This window comes from Pseudophryne corroboree, chromosome 1 (genome assembly GCF_028390025.1).
Source record: "Pseudophryne corroboree isolate aPseCor3 chromosome 1, aPseCor3.hap2, whole genome shotgun sequence".
Taxonomy (NCBI): Eukaryota; Metazoa; Chordata; class Amphibia; order Anura; family Myobatrachidae; genus Pseudophryne; species Pseudophryne corroboree.
The window spans coordinates 129,847,446-129,855,231 of record NC_086444.1 but is presented as its reverse complement, the minus strand read 5'-3'; the positions used below and the strand labels follow the sequence as shown (position 1 = coordinate 129,855,231).

Below are 7,786 nucleotides of genomic sequence, written 5' to 3'. Positions count from 1 at the left end.
CTTGTGCAATAAAATTGACCTACGCCTCCGAGGGCTCATGAGAACGGGTTAGGCCACGCCCAGCTCCTCAACCCAGCTCACCCTCCTCTGATGTCAAACCTATGAAGGTTAACCCTTCTAAGCACTCTGCAAAGAAGAGGCAACGTCGCCGCCAGATGAATCTATGTATGTACTGTGGGGAGAGTGACTGTATGCTGACAACCTGTACCAATCGTCCAGGAAACGGACATTACTAGTTTTTAGAGGAGAGTTGAAGCTAGGAATCTTGAGAATCTCTTCAATCAAGAAGGATTCAATCATTTCTGTATCTCTGCAAATTCCTTCCAGAGTTGTGACCGTTCCTGCTCTTCTGGATTCCGGTGCTGCAGGGAATTTCATTTCGGCAGAGCTGGTATCCCAACTCCAGATTCCCACCAAAACACTTCCGAAAGTAATCACCCTCACGACAGTAGATGGTAGTCCTATGCCCCACGGGACTATTTCCCAAGAGACCTGCAAACTGTCTCTTCATTATAGTGTACAAAGAAAAAAGAAAGACTCTATGTTGGGGCACATGTGATGGATATAAAATATGTTAAAACTTAACTTTTATTATGGTTAATCATAAAAGAAGAATGGACACAGACTTACATACAAAAACAGTCACCTTAGGTGGAGTTGAATGGTATTAGTATAAGGGGTTGACATGCCCCATGTTGACACCAAGCAAATTGCTAAGTGTACATAACCAATTCCAATACGCCTCTGGTGAAAAATATTAAAATCAAAGATATGTATCATATCTTAGTATATCAGGAGTGTAATATCGTTATGGAGGAAAATTATTTTCTATAAAGGTAGAGATACTCCTTGATAATGGCTCCCTTGGTATTTGTAATGGTTGTGCTATTGAAGCTTCTTTCTCTGGTAGGTGGTCTTGCAAAGATTGTAGTTCTAATTGGTAGAATAGGTATAGAGGAAAGGCCAATGTTTTCTCCACCACTTCTGCTGTTTGTTGATGATTGGAGCTACTGCACCTGATATTCCAAGGTAGTCACCTGACCTTGTACTGATCAGGCCTGTCACTGCTTTGCTTCCAAGATCAGATGGATTTGGGCGTAGCCAGTGAAGTATGGCAGTAGTAATATGATTCAAACAAATGAGAGAGAATGTGGTTTCGGCATTTATAACAAGTTGAGAACTTCTGCTGTCCCGCTGATCTGCCCCAAGTCCCTGTTACAGTTGCATTGCAGGGAACTTGATATCTGGCAGTGGATGAGTGGGTTCTCGAAAAAAAAGAAAGTGGAGAGAGACAGAGAGTGTGTCCCAACTTCTGCTGTTCACCTTCATATAGAATTATAGTGGACGGTGAATGAGAGAGAGGGGGTACAGAGAGGAAAAGGAGGCGGTGAGCTGAGACTCCCCAAAATTACTATGAATAAGTGTCTATCATTGACAATATTGGACCTCTGCTCTCAAAGGCATTGCGAAAAAACGATAAATAACCTTTCATAGTGAGTGATGGTTTGTCAAGTAATATTGGATATGTAAAAGATTGCAAGAAGGTTATGAATATGTTTCATTCATTGGCAGTACAATATGTGATACATTCATTGATAATCCACATGGAAAAGTTACCACTTAATTTCCTGCAAAGGTTGTACAATAAAATATGCAACACATTAATCTGAGTACTAGTTAGGTTATAAGTATAATACATTCATTAGTAACCCACATGAAAAAGGAAAACATCTAATTGCATACCAAATAGTGCAGTTAGGCATGAGGCACAAAAAGGTAAATATAGGTTCCATGTAGGCTAAAGAAATTTACACCAAAGAGAAAAGGAATATGTTGGTAAAATAGAGTAGAAATCCACTATGTGAGAGGTTTCTATAATAATAAAATAAAAAAAGAGAATATTATTAAGTATCAGAGTGATGTGACTCTGTGTAATTGCGATAAGTTGCAAGCCCTTATTGGATATATGAGCAGGAAAAATGTGACGCATAAAGCGGTGTGACTAAAGTCCATTGATGCAAAGTGCAATAGTGTGGATCTAAGTTGGGTAACTAATCGCATTATGTGGGATGGCGGCAATGTGAGATATGTAGTATATGAGGTAGGAACTGGTGATTGTTAAATGTTGTGCTATTGGAGTAAATGGGTCTTGATGTGATGTGGATATAGTGTAGAGGTGTGATGTGTGATTGCAGAAGCAGGGGGTGGGGGTTGAGATGGTCAATATGGGGTAATTGTGAGGGTAAGTTGTTTAACCTGTGGGTGAGTTAAAAGGATGGGGATAATGCAACCAGGTAAGTGAATAGATGAGTAAAATAATTTATAAGTTAGAAAGAGATTAGCTTAAGGTCTTATTTTGAAGGGTCTGTTATTTCAGTCTACATTGGGAGGAATTATGTTATGATTGCATGTCCTCTGTTTGAGGACTGGATGGGCTAGATGAACACTCCATAATTGATGTGCTCATTCATCCCTCTTGGTGCAAGGCAATCCAGTCTGAAATTCCATTCGAATTCACGTTTGAGGAGTTTTTGCATTAGGTCACCATCTCTGATGCCAGACCGAAGGCTTGTAGTTCCAATGGGTTGCTCTGATGGTGCCTATGAAAGTGGCGTGCCACAGATGTAAGTTTCCTCATTTTTTGTAAGTCTACTGAGGCATTTCTCACTGATCCCACGTGTTCTAGGATACGTTGTTTTAGGGCTCGCGTGGTAATTCCAACATACTTCATGTTACAACTGCATGAGATACAATAGACAACCCCAATAGCATTGTAGTTGATGAATTGTTCAATTGTCCTTTCTTCACCATATTGATCTGATACTTTGTATGTTTTTCTCATATGTTGACACGCTTTGCAGGACCCACAGGGAAAATATCCTCTGATTGTCTGTTTTTTCTTTGGATTAGCAGTGAAGTGACTGTGGGTTAGTTTATCCCTAACATTCTTCGAATGTCTCCAGCTTATGGAAATCTTTTCAACCCAGTTCATCAGCTAAATCTTTATCAAGGAGAAGAACTGGCCAGTGTCTTGTCTTTGGATGGATTGCGATATTTCTTTCTTTTTTTATTTTTTTTAATTTAAATTATTATAGAAACCTCTCACATAGTGGATTTCTACTCTATTTTACCAACATATTCCTTTTCTCTTTGGTGTACATTTCTTTAGCCTACATGGAACCTATATTTACCTTTTTGTGCCTCATGCCTAACTGCACTATTTGGTATGCAATTAGATGTTTTCCTTTTTCATGTGGGTTACTAATTAATGTATTATACTTATAACCTAACTAGTACTCAGATTAATGTGTTGCATATTTTATTGCACAACCTTTGCAGGAAATTAAGTGGTACCTTTTCCATGTGGATTATCAATGAATGTATCGCATATTGTACTGCCAATGAATGAAACATATTCATAACCTTCTTGCAATTTTTTACATATCCAATATTACTTGACAAACCATCACTCACTATGAAAGGTTATTTATCGGTTTTTCACAATGCCTTTGAGAGCAGAAGTCCAGTATTGTCAATGATAGACACTTATTCATGGTAATTTTGGGGAGTCTCAGCTCACCACCTCCTTTTCCTCTCTGTATCCCCTCTCTCTCATTCACCGTCCACCATAATTCGATATGACAGAGAACAGCAGAAGTTGGGTCACACTCTCTCTCTCCACTTTCTTTTTTTTCGAGAACCCTCTCATCCACTGCCAGATATCAAGTTCCCTGCAATGCAACTGTAACAGGAACTTGGGGCAGATCAGCGGGACAGCAGAAGTTCTCAACTTGGTATAAATGCCGAAACCACATGCTATCTCATTTGTTTGAATCATATTACTACTGCCATACTCACTGGATAAGCCCAAATCCATCTGATCTTGGAAGCAAAGCAGTGACAGGCCTGATCAGTACAAGGTCAGGTGACTACCTTGGAATATCAGGTGCAGTAGCTCCAATCATCAACAAACAGCAGAAGTGGTGGAGAAAACATTAGCCTTACCTCTATACCTATTCTACTAATTAGAACTACAATCTTTGCAAGACCACCTACCAGAGAAAGAAGCTTCAATAGCACAACCATTACAAATACCAAGGGAGCCATTATTAAGGAGTATATCTACCATTATTGAAAATCATTCTCCTCCATAACGATATTACACTCCTGATATACTAAGATATGATACATATCTTTGATTTTAATATTTTTCACCAGAGGCGTATTGGAATTGGTTATGTACACTGCAGGGACGTGCAGTCAGGGGAGGCAGGGGAGGCAGTGCCTCCCCTGTCATTAATGAGTAAAATAATACAAAGAAGATACTTATGACACATAAGTATCTTCTTTATTAGTTTACTCATGATTAATCTGTGTAAAATCAGTTTGGGAGGCACCGATCGTGGTGCCTCCCGTAGTGATTGATAAAAGATATGGGAGCAGGGGGCGGGTGTGGGCGGGGCCTAGCAATGGGCAGGAAAAGCCCATTGAAATTGTATGGGAAAGCGGCACCATTAGAGGTGCCGCTTTCCTACAGGGACGTGCTTTCAACCTATGAAAGCACGTCCCCTGTCAGTGAGGCCACAGTGATTGGCCAGCGGATCCGTCACTGGATCCGCTGTCAATCACTGTGTGGGCGTCGGTGGCGGCGGAGGTGCGGGCGGCGGAGGTGCGGGATGCGGTGGGCCGGGCGGCGGAGGTGCTGGCGGCGGTGATGCAGGCGGCGGTAGCGGCGGCGGGATGCGGCAGTACGTACAGTTCAGCAGAGTTTGGCAGCGGAAGCGGTACCCATTTAAAAAATGGCGCCTCAGCGTCATTTTTGAAATTCAAGATGGCCGCCGCGAGCCAATCATGGCTCGCCGCGTCATCGCCCCGCCCCCTCCGCTGACTTATATAAGTCAGCGCGAGGCAGCGGCTGTCAGTCCGACGGCGGAGGAGGAGCTGAGAAGAGCTCCTGAAGACCGAAGACGCCGAAAGGCCTGGATGGGCGGCGGCTATGCTAAAGAGCTTAGCAGCCGCCGCCCACCAGGTGAAGATGCTGGAAGTCCTAGGAAGGCGGAGGCCATGCAAAAGAGCTTACAGGCCGCCGCCTCCCAGGTGAAGACGCCGGAGGAAGACGCCAGAAGCCCTGGGGAGGTGGCGCCCCCCCAGGTGAAGACGCCAGAAGCCCTGGGAAGGCGGCGGCCACGCAAAAGAGCTTAAAGGCCGCCGCCCCCAGGTGAAGACCCTGTTTAATAAAGTTTTTTTTAAAAGTATGTGTAGTGTTTTTTATAAATATTTTCTTTACAGGCGGACTACAGGTGCCAGCGGGCCCTTTATGTTCGGGCATGCTGGCACTTGTGTTCTCCAAGTGCCAGCATGCTGGGGCAGGCTTGCTGGGACCTGTAGGCCACCTGTAAAGAACAATATTACTATTCTTTACAGGTGGACTACAGGTGCCAGTGGGCCATTTATGTCCGGGCATGCTGGCACTTGTGGTTCTCCAAGTGCCAGCATGCTGGGGCAGGCTTGCTGGGACCTGTAGGCCACCTGTAAAGAACAGTATTAGCATACAATGAACCCCGCACCCACCGCCACCAGCCCAGTGCTGGTTATTGCTCGGGAGGGGGGACCCCATTTTCATTTTTTGGGGGCCCCACTTTCCGAGGAATACCAGCCCTGGGCTGACTGGTTTGGGGGGTGTATAATGGCATGGCAGGGGGACCCCACACTGAGTGTCTCCCCTGCTATGGCATTACCCCCCCTAGCTGGTTCTGCCTGGTGCTGATTTTAGCGGTGTGGGGGGACTGCATTTTTTTTTTTCCGGGGGGGGGGGGGGGGGGTGTTTAGCTGCAGTGCCTCCCCAGTCCCTGACCTCACCGCACGTCACTGGTACACTTAGCAATTTGCTTGGTGTCAACATGGGGCATGTCAACCCCTTATACTAATACCATTAAACTCCTCCTAAGGTGACTGTTTTTTGTATGTAAGTCTGTGTCCATTCTTCTTTTATGATTAACCATAATAAAAGTTAAGTTTTAACATATTTTATATCCATCACGTGTGCCCCAACATAGAGTCTTTCTTTTTTCTTTGTAAACTATAATTATACCACTGACTCTGGGAGCACCACCAACTTTTACATCAAGCACCCCGTATCAGGGATCCTTCTATTGTTACACACTGTTGCTCCACTCGCAAGGGTATATATACAACTCCTTGCGATCTCAAATCCAGTGCGGTGCCGACCCCTATTAGTCTACAACTGTCTCTTCATGTAAGGGTTCTGCATTCTAAAGCCCTGTCTCTCTTGGTCATTCCTAAGGCTTCGCAGCCAGTTGTTTTTGGACTTCCCTGGCTACAGCAACACAATCCACGGTTGGACTGGACCATTATGCAGATCCTCTCCTGGGGACCGGATTGCCTCCCAAAAGTCATTCCAGTTCAGAAGTCGGATGTTTGCATTCCTGCCATCCTCCCTGAACAATACCAATCTTTTGCTGATGTCTTCGGTAAGGGAGGAGCAGACATATTGCCACCGCACAGAGAATGGTATTGTCCCATAGACCTTATCCCAGGCAAGTCTCCAACCAGAGGAAGTACATACCTGCTGTCCATCCCTGAGACATTTGCCTTGTCCGAGTACATTAAAGAAAACCTTGAGGAACCTTTTCATCCGTCCCTCTTCTACCGCGGGTGCCGGATTCTTTTTTGTTGGTGCTTAAGTGATAAAACAGTCAAGAATTGCTATCCATTACTTTGGATGCCAGAGTTGTTTGAATGGGTCAAGGGAGCCACAATTTTCACCAAGTTGGACCTGTGGGGGGCATATAACCTGATCTGCATATGAGCCGACAATGAATGGAAGACCGCTTTTAACATGTTACGCGCACTATGAGTACCTGGTAATGCCCTTCGGTCTGAGCAATGCACCTGCAGTGTTCCAACACTTTGTTAATGAGATATTCCGTGATTTATTATATCAATTTGTTGTAGTGTATTTGGATGACATCCTAATCTTCTCCCACGATATGCCAACTCATCAACAACAAGTCCAGGAGGTACTGAGATGTTTGAGAAACCACCAACTATTCTGCAAGCTCAAGAAGTGTGTTTTCAAGGTTCCACCATTACATTCTTGGGATATATCATATCTGCTCTAATTTGCGTATGGACCCCGAGAAAGTCAAAGCCATTCTGTCATGGAATGAACCCTCATCTCTCAAGGCAACCCAATGCTTCCTGGGGTTCGTGAATTACACCAGGAAATTTATTTATGGTTTCTCCACATTAGTCGCTCCTATAACAGCTCTGACACATATTAGTGCCAACAGGCGTTATAACTTTAAAAAGCAGAGTTCATCTCAGTCCCCATGCTTCAACAGCCAGACATTTCCCGGCCATTACAGTTGGAAGTTGACGCATCATCTGAGGTGGTAGGAGCTGTGCTCTCTCAACGCTTCTCAGACCAGAAGATTCATTCCTGTGCCTATTTTTCTAGGAAATTCTCTTCACTAGAGAGGAATTACCCAGTTGGAGAGAAGGAGCTGCTCGCAAGTAAGCTTGCCTTCGAGGAGTGGTGATACCTTCTAGAGGGAGCCCAATTCTCCATTACCGTTTATACAGATCACCGGAATTTACTATTCCTCAAAAATCTCCAGTGTTGTTCTCCTCGTCAAGCACAGTGGTACCAATTCTTCTCTTGTTTCAACTTTAAACTTACCTACTGGCCCAGTTCACAGAACGGAAAAGCAGAAGCTCTTTTCAACTCTCTTTTCACAGAGGAAGATCTGCTCTCGGAGGATCC

The 7,786-nt window shown here is 44.1% G+C and overlaps 1 pseudogene; it reads right to left on the bottom strand.

Moving 5' to 3' along the window:
* Nucleotides 1–1,004: 1,004 nt before the first annotated feature.
* Nucleotides 1,005–1,123, bottom strand: LOC134944320 (5S ribosomal RNA; annotated as a pseudogene).
* Nucleotides 1,124–7,786: the final 6,663 nt, after the last annotated feature.